Here is a 26,533-nt window from a genome sequence, read left to right on the forward strand (position 1 = left end):
CGAAGGAAGAGACGGTATAGCTGTTTTCATGTCTGAGCTCCAGAAAATGTCTGGAGGATCAGGTCTGGGGATTGTCCGGAGTTGCCCTTTGGCACATGTAGTGTACAGCGTGTCTTGACAGGTTCTCACTACAGGAAATGTTCGGCATGGTTTAGGCAAGAGTCAGCGCCTGTGCAGCACATGCAGGGGGCACGGCCTGACCCACTGTGAATTCTTACCTAAACTTGGTACTAGGGGGCTGGCAGGATAAAGTCCAGGTAATGTCCGGTACAACTGATTCGGACAGTTGCGCTGAGATTTCCCGATGAGGGACAGCTCAAGCAGAAATGTGTGGAGGGGTGTGGATTGTGCTATACTGTCACACCACACACAAATCTCATATCTCCAAAATTGCAACTTTACCAGAGAAGAAAAAAAAAACATTCTCACCTTTCAATGGAAGTCAGTGGAAAAAGATTTTAACCCAGGTGATTTTGCAGCATTTCTATTGGTCAGTTCATCATGAGATTCTAATACAATGTAAATCCGCGTTTATCCAAGCCTAGGTTTTGTAAAATCAGTAACAGTAAAAGTACTGATCATGGTGTTGCACAGTTTCTGACCTGCAAGGTTTTTGTTACATGAATTAATGATAATGCTGAGTTGATTAGGACTCATCCTGAGGATTTCAGAGTGGTGCTTAGTGAGGATTTAATGTATTTGCTTTATATAATAGCAGTATATTCCAAAACTCAGGAGATGCTGAAATGTCTCGGATTAGGCTAAACCTCCATGAGTGTTATACATATCCAGTTATTGAAAGCTTCACAAATGATCAATGGTTTACTGTACTGATCATATTTCTTAGATCATGTAAATAGAGATGAATGTGTGTTACGATACACAATAGTTTATTAATATTGCAATATTTAGTTTTGATTTTAAAAACTCTGCTTTCTGCAAACGTTCACATGCTTAGTGCAGTGATTTCTATTGAGATGTGCTGCACTCCATTCAGTTAGGCAGGACTAATGACCGTATCTGTAATAAAAAGTTGGTCAGTGTTCTTTAAAGAGTCCGAAAAAACATAGTGCATCATGATAATGTTTTAGTCCAGTCCAGTTGCTCTCCTCCTACTAATTACAAGTTACTCTAAACCAGGGTTGTGTAATCCCGGTCCTGGAGGGCTGAATTCCTGCACAGTTTTTAGTTTTTCCTGCTCAAGCTCACCTGATTTTGCAGATCTGTTAGAGCAGTGAAATCAGCAGACTGTGCTGCTTGAACCCCTGCTGTAAACTGTAGTGAGCTAATAGACCTATAGCCAAGTTTGCCTTTATGTTCAGGCTTATGACTTGTCAATATAGAGTCTAGACTGAGAGTCTAAAGGGGCCGAAACCACAAAGAATAGATCGATTAGAAGTGTAATGGATGAGATCCACAAAAAATTGAATCTTCTTCAAGACCAGGCGTTAAATAAATAGTTTGCTGAAAAATCAAGTTTGGCTTTGCCTCAAAGAAAGAAAAGGCAAGTATATCCTTTTTTTTTAATACGTTGTTGGTGTCAGTCAAGAGCAGAGGCGAGACTTGGTGAGACTTGTGGCAGAGTCCAAGACAAGTCCAAGGACAAATACCTCAAGGCAAAATGTCTAGAGTTTTGAGACTGGAGACTTATCTTGGACATTCAGCAGCGTTGGTCACTGACGCTCAATCAGGGGTTCATCTAGTGAAGGCAGTGGTTCTATATAGAACGTATAGAGTCACTTAAATAACCATCTGAAAGTTGATTGGTTCTCAGCCTGGTTAAATACTTCTGTTTTGATTGAGAAAGGTCACAGCTCTCCTGCAAAACGCCGTATCTCCAGAAGAATTTTACTTTCAATGGATATCAATGTAAAAAGATTTTATTCCAAGTTATTTTGGAGTGTTTCAAGGCTGGTTAGATTCAAAGTAAAAGTGAAAATGGTCAAAATTAAGATACAAGCTTCTTGCATAATAGAGATGATGCCGTTCTTCAAATAATATTTTAAAAGGTTCTCTTTTAGCATCAGAAATGGCAAAGAAGCTGCAGCCCATAGCAAATTTACTTGGCGGGGGTGACCCCATGATCACTAAGGTGGTTCGCCTAAGGTAAGGCTTAGGGGGTCGGGTTGTGCTGACCCTTACAAATTCACCGCATGCTTGAATTTGGACTGCATAATTTCTGGTGGTGGGGGACTAGGGCAGTGGTGGCTCAGCGATGGTTAGTAGAGCTCCGGCCTCTTGATGACAAGGTTGTGGGTTCGATACCCGGGCTCGGCAAGCTGTTTCGCTGTACATGGTACGGTGACAAATACATGTACCTTTACCTTTCTATTTAAGAGTGTTTGAGAAACTGAGCTTTCAGAAGTGGTCAGTAGGGTACTGACCATTTTTAATGAGAAATTTAAAAGGGGTTCCTTAGAGGCTTTTCACCATGAGCTCCCCAGATAAACCAGTGGTCACCTTGCACGTTTAAGGTAGTTGCAGATGGCGGTAGAGCACCAGTGGTAGAGTCGGACCCTTGAGCAAGGCCCTTAACCCTCTCTCCTCCCTGGGCGCTAAAGGCTCACTGCATGGATTTTACAGGTTAAAAACAGAAGCCGAATTCCTTCAAATGGTGAATATGGATGATCAGGCTATAAATACCTGCTAGTAGACCAGTATGACCATACGCTGCCATACACCTTCAGATTCAGCTACTTCCTTCACACTGTTTTCTTTGGCCACGCCCAAATGCTGAAAATCCCTCCTTCAGCCAATCATGAACCGTATCTGCGTTGCGACCCATTTTCCACACATCCAACGAGACCCTCACTGCACTGTACTGCACTCTTCTCAACGCCTGAGTCCTGTCGCACGCCCTGCAGGTATATATTGCCCAATCATCCTCGTGCAGCGCCATCTGCAGGAGGCTAAAGTTACAATACGCAACCATAACAGCTCGAGGAACTATCCACTATTGTGCAGGACAGGGGGTTCTCCAGGACCAGGGTTGGGAGCCACTGCTGTAGAGCTCTAAACAGAGGTCCCAGCCCAGCCCTTTTATAAGGTTCTTTAAAGAAACTGCTAGAGGTTTTCCTTTTACCATTTATTCGGCAGTTGTTTATTTATTTATGGTGGCGGTTTCTTCAGCAGTGTGTGTTCATTCGTGTTGAGGTGGTTAAGTGGTACAAGCGCTGGCTCTGCTGATGACCTGTCTCTCCGATTCTGTCCCGCCCTGCCAGTAAAAAGTGGCGGGGGGGTGGGGGGTTTGGGGTGACACATGCAAACGCTGTCACTTCTCATCCGGCAAGCAGAAAGCTCCCTCTGCTACTGTAGATGCCACATATATCTCTGTTCCTCACATCAGTGACACTGATTTCCATCCTTCGTGCCCTGCAGGATCTTCAGCAGGCGTGTCTGAGCTCTAATGATGACCTTGTGAGCCTCTTCAAGGGGAGCTGATGTTCTATATGAAAGGCTAACCTAGAAAACGGGCCCTGTTTCTCTTGGTGGTGGGGGTATGGAAAGGGGATGTTTAAAGGCTGCCTTTGGGACGGCGGGGCAGCCAGTCACTAGAAACGGGAGAAAATGGAGTACTTCCTGTCCACACTTTATGTATTTTAAAAAGATTCACTGTGAAGAATCTGATTGGATGTGTTCTTCAGGCTCGTTCCTGCTGTGGGAATTGGACTTTGACCAGAACAGTAAAGCAGAATGCACTGCCATCTGTGCTTGATTTCGGTTTACCACGTTCTGATACTGATACACCATGTTTAAAGGGTTCTATATGGTACTGGGAAAGGGGTTCTGTGGCTTTAAAGATAGTGGAACCCTTTTGGTGCAATGTAGAACCATTTTAGTACAACAGTTACCCTCACTAGAACATCCCTTGGATTTGTTATATAGATGAAATGCAGTGAATTATATGTCCAAATGTTTGTGGACACACCTTTAAATGTACATACATAGCTTGTCTAATCCCTATAGGGAAGTGCTGCCAATAGAATAGGACTCACTGGAGCAGATAAACATGAACCTGTTAGCACCATGCTGCCTAATGCCAGGCGTGGACTAGTAGAGGGGGATCAAGCCCCCCAGCATTGAGCTGTGGAGCAGTGGAAGAACTGTGTTCTCTGGAATGATGGATGGATGGTGCTCCATCCAACTTCCTGACCTCACTAATGTTCTTGTTGCTGAATGCAACCAAATCCTCACAGCAATGTTCCTCCAAAATCTAGCAGAAAGCCTTCTTCCCTGGACAGTAGAGACAGTTACTTAAACAAACTATTTTTAATACCCTTGATTTTAGAAGAAACCGAGAATAAGCAAGTGTCCCATACACTGTATGGACAAAAGTATTGGGACAGCCTCGCATTGAGAGATATATATAAAACGTGTTAGAATGAATCCAAATAAACAAAGTCAGTAAGGTTTGGGTGCTGATCTTGTCTGTGAACTCCAGACCCTGTATGGATTACAGTTCCACCAGCTGCTCACCTGATTTACTTTAATGAAGGACTGGTTTGAGGAAATAAATGAATGAATAACGAGGAGTAAAAATATTCACTCAAATGGGTCAGCGCCATTCATATTTAATGAGCTCTGTGACCGTGAGTGCATGTGTTCAAATGTCTTATTCATTCTCTGTGCTCGCTGTCAAAAGCCTCTGTTAGCTCTGTTGGAGGCAAAGCATCTCAAGCTGTCTAGCAGGTAATGAAGAGAGGAGAAGGCCTCAGGCCTGTTCCCACGCACTGGTGGGCTCTGGTGGCTTGTCTGAAAGGAGAACCTTGGCCATCCTGTTTAACAGTTTAACTGTTAAGCAGGTAAGGGCCATCACTGAGGCGTCTATCACCATCACAGCACGGGCTAAACTGTGATGTCCTAGACAATCGGGTCAGAACATCTCCAATAAACATCAGGCAGTGGTCAGTACCTACCAAAAGTGCTCCAAGGAAGGACAGCTGGTGAACTGTTGACAAGGTCATAGGCTCCATGAAGGGCCCGCCTCACAACTTAAGCCAGGCATATAGGCATATAGAGTTTTAGCCCGGTTTTAAGACCGGTTTGGTTGTAGAGGACATAATTTCAGGATCGGCCCGAATATGCACTCTATTGGCTGCCGTTTGACGTGCAGTTTGAGAGGGGATGCAGTGCCCAGTGAATTGCCTAAACAAGCTCCTAGTGAGCAGTCGGAAGACCGAATGGATTTCTGGCATGTAAAATTTTGGCTATTTTTCTTACAGTCTGAGCAGTCTCGCAACCCAATTTGGCAACGTGATGACTGTTTTTTTTATTTCTCCAATTCTCTCTTCATTTCAACAATCAAACTATTAATGAACATGGACCCCCAGTTACATACTGATTCTGAAATGTTCATTTTCTAGCTGAAAAATTGGAAACCCAATACACGAGTGCAGTCAAATTGTAGCGTCCTTCCAGCGGCTTTGGGTCCAGGTACATCTCCACTTTTTCAGTGGAGTTTCAGCGTATAGCATGGCCACAAGTTCTTAAAGCGATGCTTTTCCTCAACATTTTTGATATACAGCCAACATCCGCCATATTCTGCTGAATTGAGTGCTTGTATGAAAACTAGACTCATGTTTCTCATATAAAGATTTCCAAAATCTTGCCTTTACAGGACGTAAAGGATCCCTCTTGGTGCCAGATACCACAGGACATCTTCAGAGGTTTTGTTTCGAAAAAGAAAAACAAAAAAGATGAAATGAGTTTGAGGACTGGGTTGCTCTCAGGCAGGCTTCTGGACTGCTAAATGATCCCAGACACTTTAAGGCTTTTCCCAGAACCATCCAAAGCAGGGAACTTTAGAGTGTAGACTAACTTTAGAGTTGCGTTAGATAGCAGTTACTTAATAAATGAATATAAGAGCACCAGGACATATTGCTGCCATACATGCCCAAGCCATGACACCCCTATCACCATCTTTCACAGATGAGGTCCAGAATTCTGAAGCTCTTAAGTACTTTCTGTAACCTGTAATCTGACCATTGTGTTTAGTGGTTTGCATCTTGCATTATAGCCTCTATCTTCTGCTGATAGTAGTCTCTGACAAATACACACCAGCCTCCTGAAGGCTTTTCTGATCTGCTGGACAGGCAGTTGAGGAATTTTCTGAAGATTAGTGAGGCTTGTTCTTCCATCCGCAGTGGAGAACTTCCTTGGCCCACCAGTCCCTCTGCAAGTAATGAGCTCACCATTATGCTCTTTCCTAAGGTAAATCCTAAGGTTTTAGCCGTTGTCTCTAATGGTCTTATTCTTTTTGGCCAGTCCTATAATATTGGCCTCTTTGGCATAGCTCTTGTCTACATATCGAACAATGGCAACGACAAACTCCAAAGGTGTTTGAAGGCTTAGAGGCGAGCGTAGGTATCTTAAGCCTGCACGGATGAAGCAGTTGAGTAATCCAAACACCCTAAAATGAGGCGGACAGTGTGGTAATTTTAACATGGTAAAACATGGCAATTAACGCAAATGCCCTTAAATTAAAGTCTAGAATGTTTACATTAATCTTTTTATGTCTGATTGGTTTGATATGAAGGGAATAGTTTTGTCTTTGTCCCAAACCTTATGGAGAACACTGTATGTACACACATGTACACCATTATAAATAGCATACAGTATAGGACCATAGTATAGCAGTATCCCAATGAACGGTCTTTGTGAGGTGGAGGTAGACCGACTCTGGCTGAGCTGTATTTAGAAACGATCTCCTGCCGTTCACAGCTATGTGACAGCCTGCACGCCTGACTCACACCTTCACACCCTCGCCTAAACTGGAAGTCTGTGTTATAAGAGCTATTTGAGGATGTGTCTGTGTTTGGTCTGCTTGTTGTAGTTTGTAGACCTTAACCCAACAGTGGTAGCGATGATCCGTTGAAGAGAGTTTCTGGAAGACGTGGACCTCCGGGTGAGGTGATTTAGATCTGGGCTGGGGCTTCGCTTTGTTGGAGGTAGCTGGTACTGGTCACAGAAGAGTGGATTCATATTAATATTGTATATCTGAAGTTAGAATCCTCAAGAAAGTTTTCTCGGATTTGCTCGTAAACTGGATTTTTGACCCAGATCTCCTTCGCTTTGACATATCGGTCATCTGGCAGTTATTTTTTTTACAGTGTTCCAGAATTTCACGATGTATGGACCAGTGGAAATGCTTCAAAATTACTTGAAATAAAACCTTTTTCAATCGAAATCCATTAAAAGTTAATCAGTTTTTTTCCCTTATTCTGTAAAGTTGCCATTAAGGAGAGAGACTACATGGACAGAAGTATTGGGACACCTGCTGATTCATTATTTCCTCCTAAAATCTAATCACATTTACATTTAAAGCATTTAGCAGACGCTCTTCTCCAGAGCGACTTACAAAAGTGCTTCACTGTTTACCCAAGAAGAACCTCAGCTAGTTTAAATAGACTAATAATTCAAAGCTCCTCTGATCTTAGACTCTACTAAACACAAGTCAATAAGGAGACCATAATACTCTTCTCTTCGCCTGAGTCCTCTCAGAAGAGGAGGGTCTTCAGTCTGGGTTTGAGGACAGCGAGTGTTGGACTCTGCTGTTCGGACACTCAGGGGAAGTTCGTTCCACCACTTCGGTGCAGGACAGTAAAAAGTCTGGACGCTCGTCTTCCTGGATCTTAAAGGATGGCGGGTCGAGCCGAGCCGTACTTGAAGCTGGAAGGACTCTCGGTGCAGATCGGCTTTTGATTGACCATCGCCATCAAGTACGGAGGAGCTGGCTGGTCCAGTCTTGGCTTTGTAGGCCAGAGTCAGGGGTTTGAATCTGATGACCTGGGCAGCAGCTACAGGAAGCTACAGTGAAGAGAGAACGCAGCAGTGGAGAGACATGGCTGCCCAACCAAGACAGCCCAATTCTTCACCCTACTCTCCTGTTTGTACTCTCCCCCTATCGCATGTATTGCTCCCGACACCTGGAGGGTGAGGACTGGCACATGCACAGACTGCCACCAATGTTGCCCTTGGTCACAGGGCAACCGATGCCCTCAGAGCAAAGGGCCGGCTGCCCAGCTATGAAGCACCGGCTACTGATATCCGTGCTGACTGGCATCACACTGAAGTGTCGTGGGAAGAGAGACAGAGGCGAATTGTGCTCTCTGGGGCTCAGGCTGCTGATGTCTGTTTTAATGGAAGTAGATGAATGTGTTGTAATTTGATTCATTATGAATTCATGAAAAGTTCATGCACATCCAGACTGCTGGAAGTTTCCAACTGGTTCTGAGGTTTTGATTGAATACTGCAGATCCGCTGCTGTACTCTAACACTGATTTATGCTTCTTTAGATTCAGTCTGGCTTTAATGCAGCCCTGTTCTGGTTTCTTTAGCCATGAATAGAAATACCTCTTATTCACACACACTAATGCACTGCACGCTGAGACGTAATGGGTGCCCGCACTGGCTGGGGAATAAAACCATGCACTGGGATTCATCTGGGCCAGGCTGCGGTCAGCAGTGTGTCTCAGCCTCGCTGGAGACTCCAGAGAAGCTCACACTCCTATACTCTCTGATAATGATGCCATCCATCACCTGCGCCGTTAGCCATGTTTCTGGATTAGCCGTGGGCTGCTGGGAGATTAGATTTACATCTCAACCTCCACATGCCGGAGGTGTTGTTCCTCTGAAGGCAGGGGGGCTATTTTTAGTTTTCTGTTCCACAGAGTCCTTCCTCAGTCTCTGATGGGACATGGCTGAACTTCTACATCATAAAAATAGAAACCCTCGGAAACCATACGACTGATGCTCTCGTGAGGCTGATTGCAATCAAATAATCCTCAGACAGTGAGGGCGTTTTCACACCTGCACTTTTTGGACCAGTTTATTTGGGCTGGTGTGAACACAGTAATCGCAGTGGGATGCGGACCACAACAACCGAGCTGCGGCCCTTGAGAGGAGGTGGTCTCTGCCCGGTCCTAAACCTAGTCTGGAGCTTTTTGTTTGTGGTGAGAAAGTGATCTGACCCTGATCTGACCCAACTATCAGGTGTACTCCACAAGTTTGAGCTAAACGACTGCCGCAGCCTGACGGTGACCTACAATACTGCCCAGATAAAACACTAAAGTTACTACAGCCGTGAGCATCTCTGCCGTTGCATCTGTGTGAAGACAAACCAGACCAAGGGGAAAACTCTCAAGTTTAGAAACTCGTAAACTGATTCAGACCAGCGAAAACAAACTGCAGGTATTAAAATGCCCAAAATATTAAAATGCCCAAAATAAATAAAATACTAAAATCAAAAATTATCATAATTTCTTGTTGATTAATTTTGGACCAGAACAAAGAAGACAGATGTTAAATTTATTAAAAAAAAAAAACACTTTATAAAATAAACACTATAAAACAAAGACTTTATAAAAAAAACACTATAAAATAAACACTATAAATAAACACTATCAAATAAACACTATCAAATAAACTCTATAAATAAACACTAAAATAAACACTATCAAATAAACTCTATAAATAAACATTATAAAATAAACACTCTATAAAAATAAACACTATATAAATCAACATGTTCTAAAACAAACACTATAAAATAAACACTATAAATAAAGACTATAAATAAACACTATAAAATAAACCCTCTATAAAAATAAACACTATATAAATCAACACTTTCTAAAATAAACACTATAAAATAAACACTCTATAAACACTATAAAATAAACACTCTATAAAATAAACACTATAAAATAAACACTTTTCATGGCTTCAGAGCTAAGCCTGGCCGACACTACAGGATAAGCAAGCCGATTTTGAGGCCTTTTCGCCCTTCCCGACAATCGCCGACAAGCCTCCTGATTTCAGGGTGATCGTAAACAATGATCCTCCCAGACTATCCTGTAGTGTGTGGTGTCTATAATCCAATCTGTAGTCCTCTGATCATCTCCCAGAGTGTGATGTCCAGAATCCTCAACTTTGACCTCACGTTTGAAAGACTGTCAACCAATAAGAGCCGAGCTGAACGAAACTCGGCAGTGTCCAGAGAGCACAGTGCACCACAGCTCAATGCTGGGGGTCTTTATACCCCACTAGCCCACGCCTGCCATTAGGCAGCATGGAGCCAATAGGTTCATGATGTTGATCTGCTCCAGAGGGTCCTATTATATTGGCAGTACTTCTTCTCTACAGGGACTAGACAAGCTGTGTGTGTGTGTGTGTGTGTGTGTGTGTCAGCAATGAACAGTAGCAGCAATCTCATCAGGCCAGTGTCCCTCCAGGAACTGAGAGATGTGTGTGTGTGTGTGTGTGTGTGTGTGTGTGTGTGTGTGTGTGTGTGTGTGTGTGTGTGTGCTACAGTGAATCAGAGAGTGAGTGCCAGCCTGAGATGAATCCATCTGCATGGGTGTGACCTGTGACCGCCACAGCCACTGGAAGTGAGACGGAGGGTGGAGCCCCGTGTGGGTGGTTCTCTCCAAGCCTGTGTTTAAAGTCCAAAATAGAGCTTTAGTAGAGGGCCATGACGGAATGGGGTGCAATTAAAAGTCGCTTACCTACTGAAGCGTCCCGCCACAGCGAACGCCGTACACATTCCATCAGGAGCAGGATGCACTCCAGGCTTTCGGGCCTGTTTTTTTTTTTCACTCTATAAATGAATATAAATAAACACTCTATTAAATAAACACTATATAAATAAACACATTATAAAATAAACACTCTATAAATAAACACTTTATAAAATAAACACTCTATAAAATAAACACTCTATAAAATAAACACTCTATAAATAAACACTTTATAAAATAAACACTCTATAAAATAAACACTCTATAAATGAACACTATAAATAAACACTATATAAATAAACACATTATAAAATAAACACTCTATAAATAAACACATTATAAAATAAACACTATAAATAAACACATTATAAAATAAACACTCTATAAATAAACACTTTATAAAATAAACACTCTATAAAATAAACACTCTATAAATGAACACTATAAATAAACACTATATAAATAAACACATTATAAAATAAACACTCTATAAATAAACACATTATAAAATAAACACTCTATAAATAAACACTTTATAAAATAAACACTCTATAAATAAACACTCTAAAAATAAACACTCTAAATAAACACTCTATAAATAAACACATTATAAAATAAACACTCTATAAATAAACACTTTATAAAATAAACACTCTATAAATAAACACTTTATAAAATAAACACTCTATAAATAAACACTCTAAAAATAAACACTCTAAATAAACACTCTATAAATAAACACATTATAAAATAAACACTATATAAATAAACACTTTATAAAATAAACACTCTATAAATAAACACTCTATAAATAAACACATTATAAAATACTCTATAAACACTATAAAATAAACACTGTAAATAAACACTCTATAAAATACATTTAGGAAAAAAATAGACAAACTCCCTATTGGACGGGATGCGTTGGGGTGTTGGGGACAATGAGGTGGAGTGGTGATCATCCAACAATCAAATCCTCACAGCAATGTTCCTCCAAAATCTGGTAGAAAGCCTTCTCCCAATAAATGAGGTGTCCAAATACTTTTCTTTATTAAAGATGCCAGAGAATATCTGATGTATAAATAGTATGTGACTTTGTTTGGCCTACATTAGCAGCCTAGCCTAGCCTAGCTTAGCATAAGCAGCCCTCTGGTTGGACTTTCTCTGAGGGGTGCTTCACCTGGTCAGCTAATCTCCCAGGATATCCACTGCGTTCAGCTGTGAAACACGTTCGCTAGTGGGTGCTAATGGGTGCATGTACATTTTGGGCGCGGTATTATCTCAGTAAAGGTTGAACGCAGTACTCCCCTCACACCACTAGGTGGCGGTATATAATATATATATATATATTAGTTACAAGACAGTTCGACTTTCTTCAGCACCTTTAAAGCAGCAGGCTCCCTAAATGGGCTCCCCCTACAGTTGAGGAGTGTAATTCACTTTTACTCCACTGCAGTAAATACAAATCATGCACAGCTGTACACGTGCTTTTCTGGACAAGCTGAGAGAAGCTCCAGAAGCTTGATCTGAAGGTGTAGCAGCATGTGGGCTGAGGCGGTAGAGTAACACTACAGGACTCTATGGGTTCTGCAGCGTTACACAGCAGCAGTTCTGGAGAGAGGTTCTCCTCCTGCAGCTCCACCACCAAACCTCCATAGTGCAGTAGCAGCAGCAGCAGCGCTCCGGCCCGGAGTGGGAATGACGGAGACGCCGTTCTCTCCCGTTACAGTCAACAGTGGAGCATCGGCATGATCCTAGATCCTCACACACTCTCTCCATGGCCAGATATCATAGGCGTTCGCTCTGAAACACACCCCTCCTCCACCTTTTTCACACACTCTGATGGGACACGTTCCAGCTCACGCATCAAAAGGCCCGGAAAGATCTAAAAACCGCCCCCCCAGTCTTCACAGCATCTTCACTCAGGAGGCTTTTCCTTTTATTTATTTATCTGTTTTGGACTGCGGTCAGTGGCCAAATTTAGAAGCGTGCAGGGGAAGGAAAGGGAAGGGGGTGGACGGGACACACACCAACGCGAGACACGATTCTGTTGAGAAGGGAAACGTCTCTAATGCTGAAACCTGTAATTCATACCCGCACATCAGTGGGCAGTGGGATGGCACAGACACTGAAACTGGGGCATGCAGTACAGTACAGGAACATTGGTGGGGTTTTCCTTTTTTATTTCACACCTGTTTTCCGGCTAGCCCCGCCCACTTCCCTGTGATTGGCTATTTGTTCATATTCACAAGCTTTGCAATAGGGTGGGGGGGCAACAGAGGAGGCGTGGCTATTTGAACCAGTACAGTACAGAAACGTGGTGTTTTTTTCCCCCCCTTTTTATTTAGCACCTGTTTTCCGGCAAGCCCCGCCTACTGCGTTGAGATTGGCCAGTCGTGCATTCGAATAGCCAATCCTTGACCAGGAGGCAAAAGCAAGGAGGCGGGACAATACCAGCTAATCCTAACATGGGCTTGCCGGAATACGGGTGGGATTTGGAAAAACTCCCTCCCACCCACACACACACACACACGCACGCACGCACGCACGCACACACACAGACAACAAGGCGCGTGCGTGCAGGTACTCTAGCAGGGCTTTGAGCTGCACATCGCTGCACGAGACACACACTCTCACACTCGCGCGCGCGCGCAGAATCCGTGCAACCTGCTGAAAGAGAAGGACCCAACTTTCCTCGACGCCGCCGTGTAAAGGTCAGTGCGCCTTCGCTGTGCTTTACGAGTTTATCGCTTTAGTGCATCTGCCGGCTGCCAGGAAGCATGTTTAGTGCACGCGCGGAGGACGCAGAGTGATACTGCGCGCGCTGAAGATAAGTCAGGGCGTTTTAAACACTCGTGCGCGAGTTCACGTGCACCTTACCTTTACCTGCAGGTAGGAGGAGATGGGAGGGTTTCCATAGAAGTGAAGTTGGAACCTGGGAGACTTGAGCAAACGCGTGTTTAGTGTGTACAGGGCTGCGGGCTGTAGGTGCAGATAGGAAAAGTGCCATTGACACACATGGTATAAATATGAATGCACTTTATTGTAAACTCTAGCAGGAGTGCTATTGACACACATGGTAAAATACTGAACCATGCTATTGCAAACTGTCTCCACAATAATACACGATAGTGAAAGTGCTATTGACACAAATGGTATAAACCACGTTATTGTAAACTGCAGCCTTCACAATCAATGATAGTAAAAGTGCTATTGACACAAATGGTATAAATACTAAATTATGTTCTTGTGCTATTGACACAGATGGTAAAATGCTGAACCATGCTATTGCAAACTTTATCCACAATAATGAATGAGAGTAAAAGTGCTATTGACACAAATGGTATAAAGACTAAACTATGCTTTTGCAGACTGTAATAATGATGATGATGATAATAATAATAATAATAATAATAATAAAACAGACAGCAGAAGTGCTATTGACACAAATGGTATAAATACTAAACTGTGTTCTTATAAACTATCAATAATAATAAAGACAGCAGGAATTCTATTGACACAAATGGTAAAATACTGAATCATGCTATTGCAAATTGTCTCCACTATAATACATGATAGTGAAAGTGCTGTTGACACAAATGGTATAAACCATGTTATTGTAAACTGTAGCCTTCACAATCAATTATAGTAAAAGTGCTATTGACACAAATGGTATAAATACTAAACTGTTTTCTTATAAACTATCAATAATAATAAAGACAGCAGAAGTGCTACAAATGGTAAAATACTGAACCATGCTATTGCAAACTGTAATAATAATAATTATAATAATAATAATAAAGACAGCAGAAGTGATATATATATATATATATATATATACACAAAATTCCAAACTATTTATATTGACTTCCATTGAAAGTTAAGAAGGTTTTTTTCTCCTCCTGTTTTGGAGATACATGTTATTCATTGGACAGACCTTTCAATGGAAGTCAATGTAAAAATTGTTATAATTTTGGAACAAAATTGAGCATTTCTATTGGTCCATTTATTATTAAACATTTACATTATGAATGCAAACAGAAATGTTTCTCTCTCTATATATATATATACTGTATACTGTATACTTTTAGTATTAGGAGTAGTTAGTTGGCAGATTATTAGGACTAGCTTTCCGGGGCGTGTCCTCCTCTACAGTCAGTCTGGGTCTGGATGTGATGGTTATTGGTGATGTGATGGTTAGTAGAGTGTGAGCTGAGTATTAGCTGGTAGTTTAGTGTGATTTCCTAATGGAAAGTGTGTGTGTGTGTGTGTGTGTGTGTGAGTGCAGAAAGAGTGTATTGCTACTTCTTCCTGTCGGAGAAGTACGCCTCGCCTCCAGTCTCGAACTCGGTGTGGTGGTTTGCGTCGCTGAGGGACAGAGTTAGATTTCCAGTGGAGGTCTAAGCAGGCCGCAGTAGCTGCAGATTTATCTGCTGAGGAAGACGAGCAGCTCGTTCTGGAGAGAGACTAACTCTCACAACTCTCACAACTCTCACAACTCTCGCCAAACTCTGCTTTCTTGTGTGATTTATCAGATGGCTGTGTGAGAAATCTGGGGCGATAACGAGCCCCAGTCACGGCATGGTGAGGCTGCAACACACACACACACACACACACACACACACAGGCTGCTGCTCATCTCACTTCTAGTCTCTTCCAGTGCAAAGAGTCACAGGTCCACACACCAGGTTTCCTCCTCAAGAGTTCAGGGGTATTAATAGAGAGTTTGAGCCTCTATTCCTCTGGGAAAGCTTCACACTAGATCTTGAACATTGCTGTGAGGAGAATCTGATTGCATTCAGCCACACAAGAGCATCAGTGAGGTCAGATGCTGGATCAGTTAAACTGATGCTGGATGAAGAGGAATAGTTCTGCCACTCCAACTCATTCCAGAAGCGTTCTACTAGATTTTGGAGGAGCATTGCTGTGAGGAGTTGATTGCACTCTTGCAGTCAGGTTAGGATGTTGGATGATCACCACCCCACCTCATCCTCCCTACCTCATCCCAAAAGTGTTGCACCAGCCCCACTACGCCTGGCATTAGGCAGCACACATCTCTATTACAAACATATCCCATTTGTCCAAAAGTCTGTGGACACCCCTTCTTGTGAATGCATTCAGCTATTTTAAGTTGCACCCATTGCTGATGCAGATGTGCAAATGCACACACACAGACAGCTTGTCTAGATATTTATTGCCAATAGAATATGACTCTCTGGTGGGGTGGTGATCATGTAACATCCTGACCTCACTAATGCTCTTGTTGCTGGATGCAATCAAATCCTCACAGCAATGCTCCTTTAAAATCTAGTAGAAAGCCATCTTCCTTGGACAGTAGAGACAGTTACTCCAACAAAAGCATGATCAACTATTTATAATAGCCTTGATTTCAGAAGGAACAATGAATGAGCAGGTGTCCCAATACTTTTGTCAATATAGTGTAGTTCTTCATAGGTTCTTCTATGGCTCTGCTTAAAGAACCATTTGAAGCACTGGTATTTTAGAAGGGGATCCTTCTATAAAGGGATAAAGGGATCCTCAAGCATGTTTGGCAGGTCAGGGTCCGGAGTGATGCGCTCACTGAGTGATGGGACTGTTCAGAGAGGTGGGGGGGCATTTCATGAATGGTGGAAATAAGTGTTTACACCATTAAGTGATGATGGCTTAAGGGGTGTGTGTGTTTGGGTGTGTGTGTTGGGGGGGGGGGGGGGTTACAGCACATAGGTGTTAATGTGTCTCAGACAAATATAAACACAAGTGCATTCCTCTGTAAAGAACCCACCTGCAGACATGGCAGGTCAGGACTTGTATGGCTGGAGTGTCATAAGAGTGTCATAGAGTCTTATAACCTAGTTTAACTGATCTAACTGAGCTGAGTTCCTCACTGCAGATGTTCCTCACACTCTTCCTATAGTAGATAGGCTCTTCTTCTTCTCCAGACGTTCCTCACACTCTTCCTATAGTGAATGGGCTCTTCTTCTCCAGATGTTCCTCACACTCTTCCTATAGTGGATGGGCTCCTCTTCTCCAGACGTTCTTCACATTCTTCCTATAGTAGATGGGCTCTTCTTCTTCTCCAGACGTTCTTCACACTCTTCCTATAGTGGATGGGCTCTTCTTCTCCAGACGTTCTTCACACTCTTCCTATAGTGGATGGGCTCCTCTTCTCCAGACGTTCTTCACACTCTTCCTATAGTGGATGGGCTCCTCTTCTCCAGACATTCTTCACGTTCTTCCTATAGTAGATGGGCTCTTCTTCTTCTCCAGATGTTCCTCACACTCTTCCTATAGTGGATGGGCTCTTCTTCTCCAGATGTTCCTCACATTCTTCCTTTAGTGGATGGGCTCTTCTTCTCCAGATGTTCCTCACACTCTTCCTATAGTGGATAGGCTCTTCTTCTCCAGACATTCTTCATGTTCTTCCTGTAGTGGATGGGCTCTTCTTCTCCAGATGTTCCTCACACTCTTCCTATAGTGGATGGGCTCTTCTTCTCCAGACGTTCTTCACATTCTTCCTTTAGTGGATGGGCTCTTCTTCTCCAGATGTTCCTCACACTCTTCCTATAGTGGATAGGCTCTTCTTCTCCAGAACGTTCTTCACGCTCTTCCTGTAGTGGATGGATTCTTCTTCTCCAGATGTTCTTCACACTCCTCCTATAGTATAATCTATAAGAAACTGGTGGAAAGTTCTGTTTGTTTTCATTTATTAAAAATCCCAGCTTTAATCACATGTACACAGCTAAAACTGGTCGCACGGGACGATTGATTCTTAACATAACTAAAGCAGTGAGAAATCCAGATTTGATTGATCATGAAAGTATAAATACATTTAATAAAAACAAATAAAATTAGGATTTATTTAAAATATGACTGTACACACTTTCATCAGAACAGGCCCTGTAGGATATATATATATATAATATGTATATATAAACTTTAATTAATTTTATGTACTCATGTATATATTTTACATTATGTCATCATCAATATATATGTGTTATAATGTCTATATCGTCGCAGTCTGGTTAAAAACACAACTTTTCAGGAGCAGCAAAAACCTTCTGAACTTCTAATAGAAGTCAATGGAAAAAGATGTTATTCCGAACCATTTTGGAGCATTTCTATTGGTCCGTTCATCATCATGAAATTCTAATGAAGTGAAAAAACTAATGAAGTGAAGATATGAGGTACACTGAAGAATGCCCAATCTTTCTCATTGGTTTTCCTAAAAACCTCCATAGACCTGGTTTATATGTTGGGTGTGTTTATAGTGTGATGTGAATTTGAATGATTTTGCTGGAAATGAATCTCGGATCACAGCCGCAACCCACTGTGAGTGTGTATGTGTGTGTGTGTGTGTGTGTGTGTGTGTGTGTGTGTGTGTTTGGTGCATATGTGCTTCCTCAACGTCAGTGACCCGGACAGTGACCGGGAATGAATGAGAGTTCTCTCCAATTCAGTTTAAAATGTGGAGTGTCCTGAGGCGCCCGGCTGCGATTGTAACAGAAGTGCAGTGTAGAAGTGAAGGCGCCCGTGATGTGCTCCGCCGTTCATGCATTAATAAGAGGTGCGCTGTGTGAGCACACACTCTGTAATGGGAATGAAAGCGCAGGCAGAGGTGTGGAATCTCGGGGGTAAACTCCACATTTCTCATGTGTCTGGTGGAGATTGGAGAGCTGGTTGTTTATTATGCAGATGTGGCGTGTAATCCGGAGACATGGAGGACAGGATATTTCATTATTGGAGTCGTTACACAACACATCAAAGCGACCCTTCACTTTCAACTCAAACTCACTGATGAGATGAAGAGTTTCAGCCCATTTCTTAAACTACTGTTATTAGCATTATTAAGTAGAAAATCTGAAAAATGAGTGGGGTGTGGGGGTCTCACGGTGTCTTTTTGTCTATTTTAGGTTCTCTGCTCTAAATAAGACAAAAATAATAAATATGTAGCCATTAAAGCAACAATATGTAAAATTCGTACCTTAAATCAGCAGCTTCAGGATCATTCAGCCGATGCTCCACTGACTGTAACGGGGGAGAACGGCGTCTCCGTCATTCCCACTCCGGGCCGGAGCGCTGCTGCTGCTGCTACTGCACTATGGAGGTTTGGTGGTGGAGCTGCAGGAGGAGAACCTCTCTCCATAACTGCTGTGTAACGCTGCAGAACCCATAGAGTCATATTAGTGTAAAATCCTGTAGTGTGACTCTACCACCTCTACAGCCCACATGCTGCTTCACCTTCAGATCAAGCTTCTGGAGCTTCTCTCAGCTTGTCCAGAAATGCATGTGTACATTGTGTTCTTTAGGGGTGGCTCAAAGTGCAAATTCCACTTCTCAACTGTAGGGGGAGCCCAGAAGCAAGAAAGACCTGTTATCGCATAAAGCTGCTTTAATGTTGTGAAATGAATTTTGAACGTTAAGTGTTGTTGGTCCTTAAGTTTCAGCTTGGCTACAAAGCAAGCTTATAGATCATATTGTATACATGCATTATTTATATATATATATACACTGATCAGCCATAACATTAGTACCTAAAACTGAGTAGTTCCCCCTTGTGCCGCCACAGCAGAAGCCCTAGGTTCAAATGACCCTATCAGCAGTTCACCGGTAGTCCTTTCTGGAAGTATGTTTGTTAAGGTATATATGTTTGGTATATATATATATATATATAAGGTATATATGACTTTGAGTTGAGGGACCCATACTGAGTTTTACTTTCTCACGCTCAACAGAATGTACAGATTAGTCTCATACTGGTTAATGAATTATTTGTATTGGTAATTGGATAATGAGCTTCGTGCTTAACCACTGAATTATGAGCCTGGAGTTTAAGAAATGAACCTCAATGAAGCTTTTTTTTCTTAATCAACCTCGCTTCCATTAATGTTTGCTAATCAGAGATTTACAAGCTGTATCCCTGATTATTTCCATTTGGTCGTCTGTGTGTGATGGTGCCACAGGGCTATCGGTAGTCCGCAGTGTAAACAGCCTGGCGGAGGGCTTGGCCGTGGCCCCAGAGCTGCTGGCAGGTCGGATGGGGCCGCGTTGTTGTCTTACCCTGCCTGATTTATTGGAGGCCAGTAGAACAGTGCTGGGTTTTATTGAGATGGACTGAAGACAGTTAAATGGTGGCCTTGTGGTAGAGTGAGTGAGCGAGCCTCAAAATAAACAAGGAGTTACTCTCGGTCGCTCGTGAACCCTCCAAGGGTTTCGGTTGTCAGCTCGTAAAAGCAGCAATCAGCAGAACATTGCTTACTTGTCATAGTGCAATAACCCGACTTCAGCTATAGTACAGTCAGGCATGTGACATGTGGACCAATCAGAAACAGGGGGGAGGTCTCAGACCAACTTAATGGTGAATAGGACCAGTCACAGTCAGGGGAAGATCTCAGGACAAATCGGGTGGTTATTAGGACTAATCATAATCCAGTCTTACAACAAATGAGATGGTAATATGGACCAATCACATCCAGGGGGAGGTTCCCCAAACAAATGAGGATTTATTCAGATTGAGAAGAAGGTATCAAAACAAATGAGGTGGTGGTTAGAAACAATCAAAGCCAAGGAGAGGTCCCCTGTACAAATGAGGTAGTAATTAGGACCAATCACAGCCAAGGGGAGGTCTCCAGAACAAATCAGGTGGTAATTAGGACCAATCACAGCCAAGGAGAGGTCCCCTGTGAAAGAGGTGGTAATTAAGACCAATCGCAGCCAAGAACAAATGAGGTGGTAATTAAGACCAATCACAGCCAAGGGGAGGTCTCCAGAACAAATGAGGTGGTAATTAAGACCAATCACAGCCAAGGGGAGGTCTCCAAAACAAATGAGATGGTTATTAAGACCAATCACAGCCAAGGGGAGGTCTCCAGAACAAATGAGGTGGTTATTAAGACCAATCACAGCCAAGGGGAGGTCTCCAGAACAAATCAGGTGATAATTAAGACCAATCACAGCCAAGGGGAGGTCTCCAGAACAAATCAGGTGGTAATTAAGACCAATCACAGCCAAGGGGAGGTCTCCAGAACAAATCAGGTGGTAATTAAGACCAATCACAGCCAAGGGGAGGTCTCCAGAACAAATCAGGTGGTAATTAAGACCAATCACAGCCAAGGGGAGGTCTCCAGAACAAATGAGGTGGTAATTAAGACCAATCACAGCCAAGGGGAGGTCTCCAGAACAAATGAGGTACTAGCCTATGTCACACAGTTAGCAGTTAGCATTCTGGCGCAAGAATGTTGAGCTCCAGTCGGTTTGAAAAGACCTTCAGTGTAAATGTAGTGTTAATAGTTTACATGTAAAGATTGGAGGCAGACGCTGGTTCATTTAGTGTTGTGTTTAATCCCCAACCACTAGAGGGCAGAGTTGTCTTCAGATCCCACTGCTCTGATTGGATAAAAGGTCAGTTTGTATGTATATGATGGTGTTTTTATATACTATGACAGTTTTCCTCGAATTTGATTTGAACAAAATGGCAAGATGTCCTTTTGTTTATTACAGATATCACCGTGTTGTTCCGAATGTACGGCCCTGTTGAATTTTTTATTAAAATATTAATTTATTCTAAAAGTAAAGTAAACAGACACTGAGATGAGTGCTTTCACTCCGAGGTCTGTAATGGATTTCACCCCTGAAGGAGCTCTGAAGGAATATTTCGCACACTCTCCATGATTCCTCACACACGGCTGATGATGAATGCTGTTAGCAGTCTCATATAAACACCATCGTCCAAGAGCCAGGGCCACACACTCTCCTCTCCACCTGCGGGAATTATTACTGGCACTGACATCCAACCCTGCGTGAACCTGTCGTGCTTTAGAAGGTGATCAGCATCCGTAATGCGCCCGAGAAGAGTGCGCTTCCCTGCTGTTTGCACAGAGCTACACACGGGCAGAACTGTGTGTAAATCAGTGTGACCTTCTCTTAGAGGATTCCTGTGAAACTGACGAGGCGTCTCGAATGACGCTGAGCAAACCGAAAGGAGAGGGAGGTGAACTCTGGAAACAGCTCAGACCTGCTCTGTCTCTGCTCTGGGGAAATTGATTGGGGTCTACTGGATTGCTCTGAGAATCATATAAACAACGTACATATCGGTTTAACCACGAATATGGCCTTCGTTTGGGGCCATAAGTGATGTAACTCTGTCATTTACTGTAAACATCCAGATTTTCTTCTTCTCAGGAAACATGTCCCACCCACTGGAAATCAAAACATGATTGGCTGATTCCTTGGTCATTTTCCAATTGTGGTGAAAATACAAACAGGGGACCTACTCTATATTAGGCAAATGGTGGTGCTAATGTTTTGGCTGAACCTAAATACAAACATTGCTTTAGTGAAGCCTTAGTGAAATTAAGCTCCAGATAAAGTTCTAGATGTATTTTTTTAGGGCTTCTCCGAAGGCATAGAGCCCTGTTCAGGGTGTATTCCAGCCGCCTTGCGTCCAGTGATATAAGTAAATAAGTGAAGGCCTCAGGAAACATGTCCCACCCACTGGAAATCAAAACATGATTGGCTGATTCCTTGGTTATTTTCTAATTGTGTTGAAAATACAAACCGGGGACCTACTCCATATTAGGCAAATGGTGGTGCTAATGTTTTGGCTGAACCTAAATACAGACATTGCTTTAGTGAAATTAAGCTCCAGATAAAGTTCTAGATGTATTTTTTAGGGCTTCTCTGAAGGCCTAGAGCCCTGTCCAGGGAGTATTCAAGCCGCCTTGTGTCCAGTGATATAAGTAAATAAGTGAAGGCCTCAGGAAACATGTCCCACCCACTGGAAATCAAAACATGATTGGCTGATTCCTTGGTTATTTTCCATTTTCCAATTGGACCTACTCTATATTAGGCAAATGGTGGTACTAATGTTTTGGCTGAACCTAAATACAACCTTTTAGTGCTTTAGTGAAGCCTTAGTGAAATTAAGCTCCAAATAAAGTTCTAGATGTATTTTTTTAGGGCTTCTCTGAAGGCCTAGAGCCCTGTCCAGGTACTACAGCCGTCTTGCGTCCAGTGATATAAGTGAAGGCCTCAGGAAACATGTCCCACCCACTGGAAATCAAAACCTGATTGGCTGATTCCTTGGTTATTTTCCAATTGTGTTGAAAATACGAACCGGGGACCTACTCCATATTAGGCAAATGGTGGTGCTAATGTTTTGGCTGAACCTAAATACAAACATTGCTTTAGTGAAATTAAGCTCCAGATAAAGTTCTAGATGTATTTTTTTAGGGCTTCTCTGAAGGCCTAGAGCCCTGTCCAGGTTCTCCAGCCGCCTTGCGTCCAAGTAAATAAGTGAAGGCCTAGAAGGCCCTGAGGGTCCCCCATCTGCAACTTACCGTGGCCATTGTGGATGTGTCCGCATCATAACCGGAGGCAAATTTAAACAAGTTCAAAGGGGTCAACGCCGACCCCAGCGTCTGGACCCTTCAGAACTCCTGAAGTCTGAGTGAGAATTGGCTTGCGGGTATGTGCTTGCGAGCAGAGCGGGCTGTGTCTACACTGCACTGTTTGTTTTTGTGGCTGATGGAGACGGATTGACCCATGTGAGTGTCCCCCGAGTTAATTCAGTTCAGGCTGCATAACTGAATTAAGCGAGGGCGGACGGCTCAGACGAGTGGAAGCCCTGCGTTTCCGTTCATCTTTTAGGGAACGTGAACATGTCAGGTTTCCAGGGCTGACCTAGACCTGCTTCTAGCTGTTATTAGTTCCTCAAGGACATCTGGAGTCAGTGCAGTTTCATTAGGGCTAATTCCAAGCTGATCGTGTTTGAGACGTTTCAAGTCTTTATGACTTCTGACTCCCAGCTGTGAGGTGGCATCTGGCTTGTTTTTGAGAGTTTTGTCTTTTGGAAATGTTGTATAGTTGTATAGCTTACAGTGCTTGGTTAACCCCAGTGGACGGCAGGCCTGCAAAAGCATGCGTTTCAACCTGCAAGCGCTGATTTGAGGTGCTCCTCTGGAGCTGATTACTCACTGATGCTTGATGTGCTCATCAAGTATGAGGTCAATGACACATCCAGGGTTAGACAGGGTAGGTTTACTGTGTTGTGATATGTGCATCATGCCTGTAAGTTACACTGACACTGAGTTCAGGCTGCTGCTACTTCATTGTAGCCAGCGTGGACGTCTGCTAGCCTATGTTGTAGAGTTAGCAGTTAGCATTGTCCCGCGAGGTTGTCAAGCTCCAGTGGCATTGCAGTTGGAAAAGACGTGGTGGAGCTTCCTGTGCCTCAGAGGAAGCACGAAGCTAGTAGCGTCATGTGATGGCTTGTATAAAATAAGGTACACTCTTAAAAATAAAGGTGCTACAAATGGTTCTTTGGAGGAGTGATGCTATAGCAGAACCACTTTTGGTTCCACTGAGAACCGTGTTTGTGTAAGAGGGAAGAAAACTAAGGTTCCTTATCGATTTAATGGTTTTACATCTCTATTACTGAAATGGTTCTTTATGGAACCAAAACAGGTTCTTCTATGGCATCGCCCAAAGAACCCTCTGTAGCACCTTTATTTTTTAGAGTGCAGTGGGTGGGAATTTGCGAAATTGGGAAGAAATAAAGCAGCAGATTTGTCATGCCTAGCCAAAACCGTGGTCCGAACGCTACGAGCATGGAGTGGAGATTAGGTTCTCATACGTTCTTGTGGTCACTGCAGACCCTGTTTACACCTGCTCACGTCATGCGTCTAGTGTCTGGATTGTTTTCTGAGTCAAGTTTTTAGCAACATGCGTTTACACTAGTCAAATGCATCTCCGGTTAGACGGACTGAAATCCGTCGCTGTGTGGCGCAGAATTATCACTGGTGTTTGGGTTGTACTGGGAGGGGTTTGCTTGTGGAAAGAGTCTTGAAGAGACGGATGTGTTTATACTGCTGTAACGTGGCTCAGACCATCTCCTGAAGTGATCAGATTAAGTGATTGGATTAGTATCTGGTTTAAATTAGTCTTAGATAGATAGATAGATAGATAGATAGATAGATATACAGACAGACAGATGTATAGATAGACAGACAGACAGACAGACAGACAGACAGATGGATAGATAGACAGATAGATAGATAGATAGATAGATAGATAGATGGATAGATAGATAGATATACAGACAGACAGATGTATAGATAGACAGACAGACAGACAGACAGATAGATAGATAGATAGATAGATATATAGACAGACAGGTAGATAGATAGATAGTTATATATATATATATATATATATAGACAGACAGACAGACAGATGGATAGATAGATAGATAGATAGATGGATAGATATATAGACAGACAGGTAGATAGATAGATAGTTATATATATATATATAGACAGACAGACAGATAGATAGACAGATAGACAGACAATCAGACAGACAGACAGACAGATGGATAGATAGATAGATATATATATATATATATATATATATATATATATATATATACAGACAGACAGATGTATAGACAATCAGACAGACAATCAGACAGACAATCAGACAGACAGACAGACAGACAGACAGACAGATAGATAGATAGATAGACAGACAGATATATAGACAGACAGACAGACAGGTAGATAGATAGATAGGTATATATATACAGACAGACAGATGTATAGACAGACAGACAGACAGACAGACAGACAGACAGATAGATAGATAGATAGACAGACAGACAGACAATCAGACAGACAGACAATCAGACAGACAGACAGACAGATGTATAGATAGACAGACAGACAGACAGATAGACAGACAGAAAGATAGATAGATAGATAGATAGATAGACAGACAGACAGACAGACAGACAGACAGACAGACAGACAATCAGACAGACAGACAATCAGACAGACAGACATAGATAGACAGACAGATAGATAGATAGACAGACAGATAGATAGATAGACAGACAGATAGATAGATAGATAGATAGATAGATAGACAGACAGACAGACAGACAGATAGACAGACAGATAAATAGATAGATCTGGTCATTCAGAGTGGGGGGTTTTGGTGTGAGATGCTTAATTCTAGAGAAACTTACAGTTTTCTTTACAGTGGCGGCGAATGGAGACAGGGTTGCCATGACTACACACACACACAGATCTAACCATTATATTTACCATCAAAGGCTCCAATGAACCGGCGCATGTCTTCTGCGCTTTATGGGGATTTATGTTGATGATGGTAAAACAAAGATAAATCTCTGGGAACTATTTTACCGCACTATGCCCTGCATGTGTCCCTCCACCTTCAGTAACACATTCTAGGCCCAAATCTTCTCAAAGCTCTGATGCACAGTGTCTCAGGCATCAGGCAGTGCATCCATAGCCATTTGGTGTAATAACCTTCTGTGAGGGAGCTTTTAGAGGCTCAGACGTCTGGTAAGCAGAGCATTTTACTCCAAACCCACTCCGACTGACCGGCTGTTTACACATCAGCCACTTAATTAAGTCGAATTTTCTAATCATTGGTGGAGTTCCCCTTTACATGCTGCGGACTCATCCTCACTAGGTGTAATGTTAATTGCTGCAGCCGCTCTCCGAGCGCTCATGCTGTGTTTTTCTCAGACTTACTGTAGTCGAGTCACCGTGACCGTCCTTTCTGTGCTCCAGTAGGCAGCAGAGAGAGCAGGGCTGTGTTTCAGCGAGGGCGCTTTGCGAGCTAAGGTACAGCCGGTACCCCTGCAGCTGGGACAGGCTGTATAGGTGAGTGGTAATTAGTCTCATTCTGTCGGCTGTGATTTATAGCCCTCTCAGCCAGGCGTGAAAGTGATCTATGAGTTGATGAGGTGGAGGTTCTGCATGAGTGTGCACCTGTACATTTAATACCATTGTGTATTTTTAGGGAAATTAATTTTATTGTCCACCGGCTTGAGTGGAAACATGGCTTTCTAGTGCAGTCTGTTGTTCTTCTTCTTCTGCTGGGCTTTCGTCCTCTCGTCCTTCTCCATCCTGGAGTCCGTTTAAAGAGCCTGTATGGTGAACCCCTGAATTACCCTCACTGTCCTGAGAGGCGTTTGCTCCTCAGCTCCC

General features: G+C 42.8%; 1 protein-coding gene and 1 non-coding gene across 2 annotated transcripts in view; both read left to right on the forward strand.

Moving 5' to 3' along the window:
* Window positions 1-2,055: 2,055 nt before the first annotated feature.
* Window positions 2,056-2,214, forward strand: LOC140561510 (U1 spliceosomal RNA). Its single transcript, XR_011980068.1, has one exon. It is a non-coding gene; the product is annotated as a U1 spliceosomal RNA (small nuclear RNA).
* A 10,867-nt stretch (window positions 2,215-13,081) lies between these two features.
* The window catches only part of znf385b (zinc finger protein 385B), a 219,614-nt gene continuing 206,162 nt past the window's right edge, over window positions 13,082-26,533 (forward strand). Inside the window, exon 1 of the mRNA XM_072685409.1 lies at window positions 13,082-13,231. The gene's annotated coding sequence lies outside the window, so the exon portion shown is untranslated. The remainder of the gene's footprint in view (window positions 13,232-26,533) is intronic.

This window comes from Salminus brasiliensis, chromosome 8 (assembly GCF_030463535.1).
Source record: "Salminus brasiliensis chromosome 8, fSalBra1.hap2, whole genome shotgun sequence".
Lineage (NCBI taxonomy): Eukaryota > Metazoa > Chordata > Actinopteri > Characiformes > Bryconidae > Salminus > Salminus brasiliensis.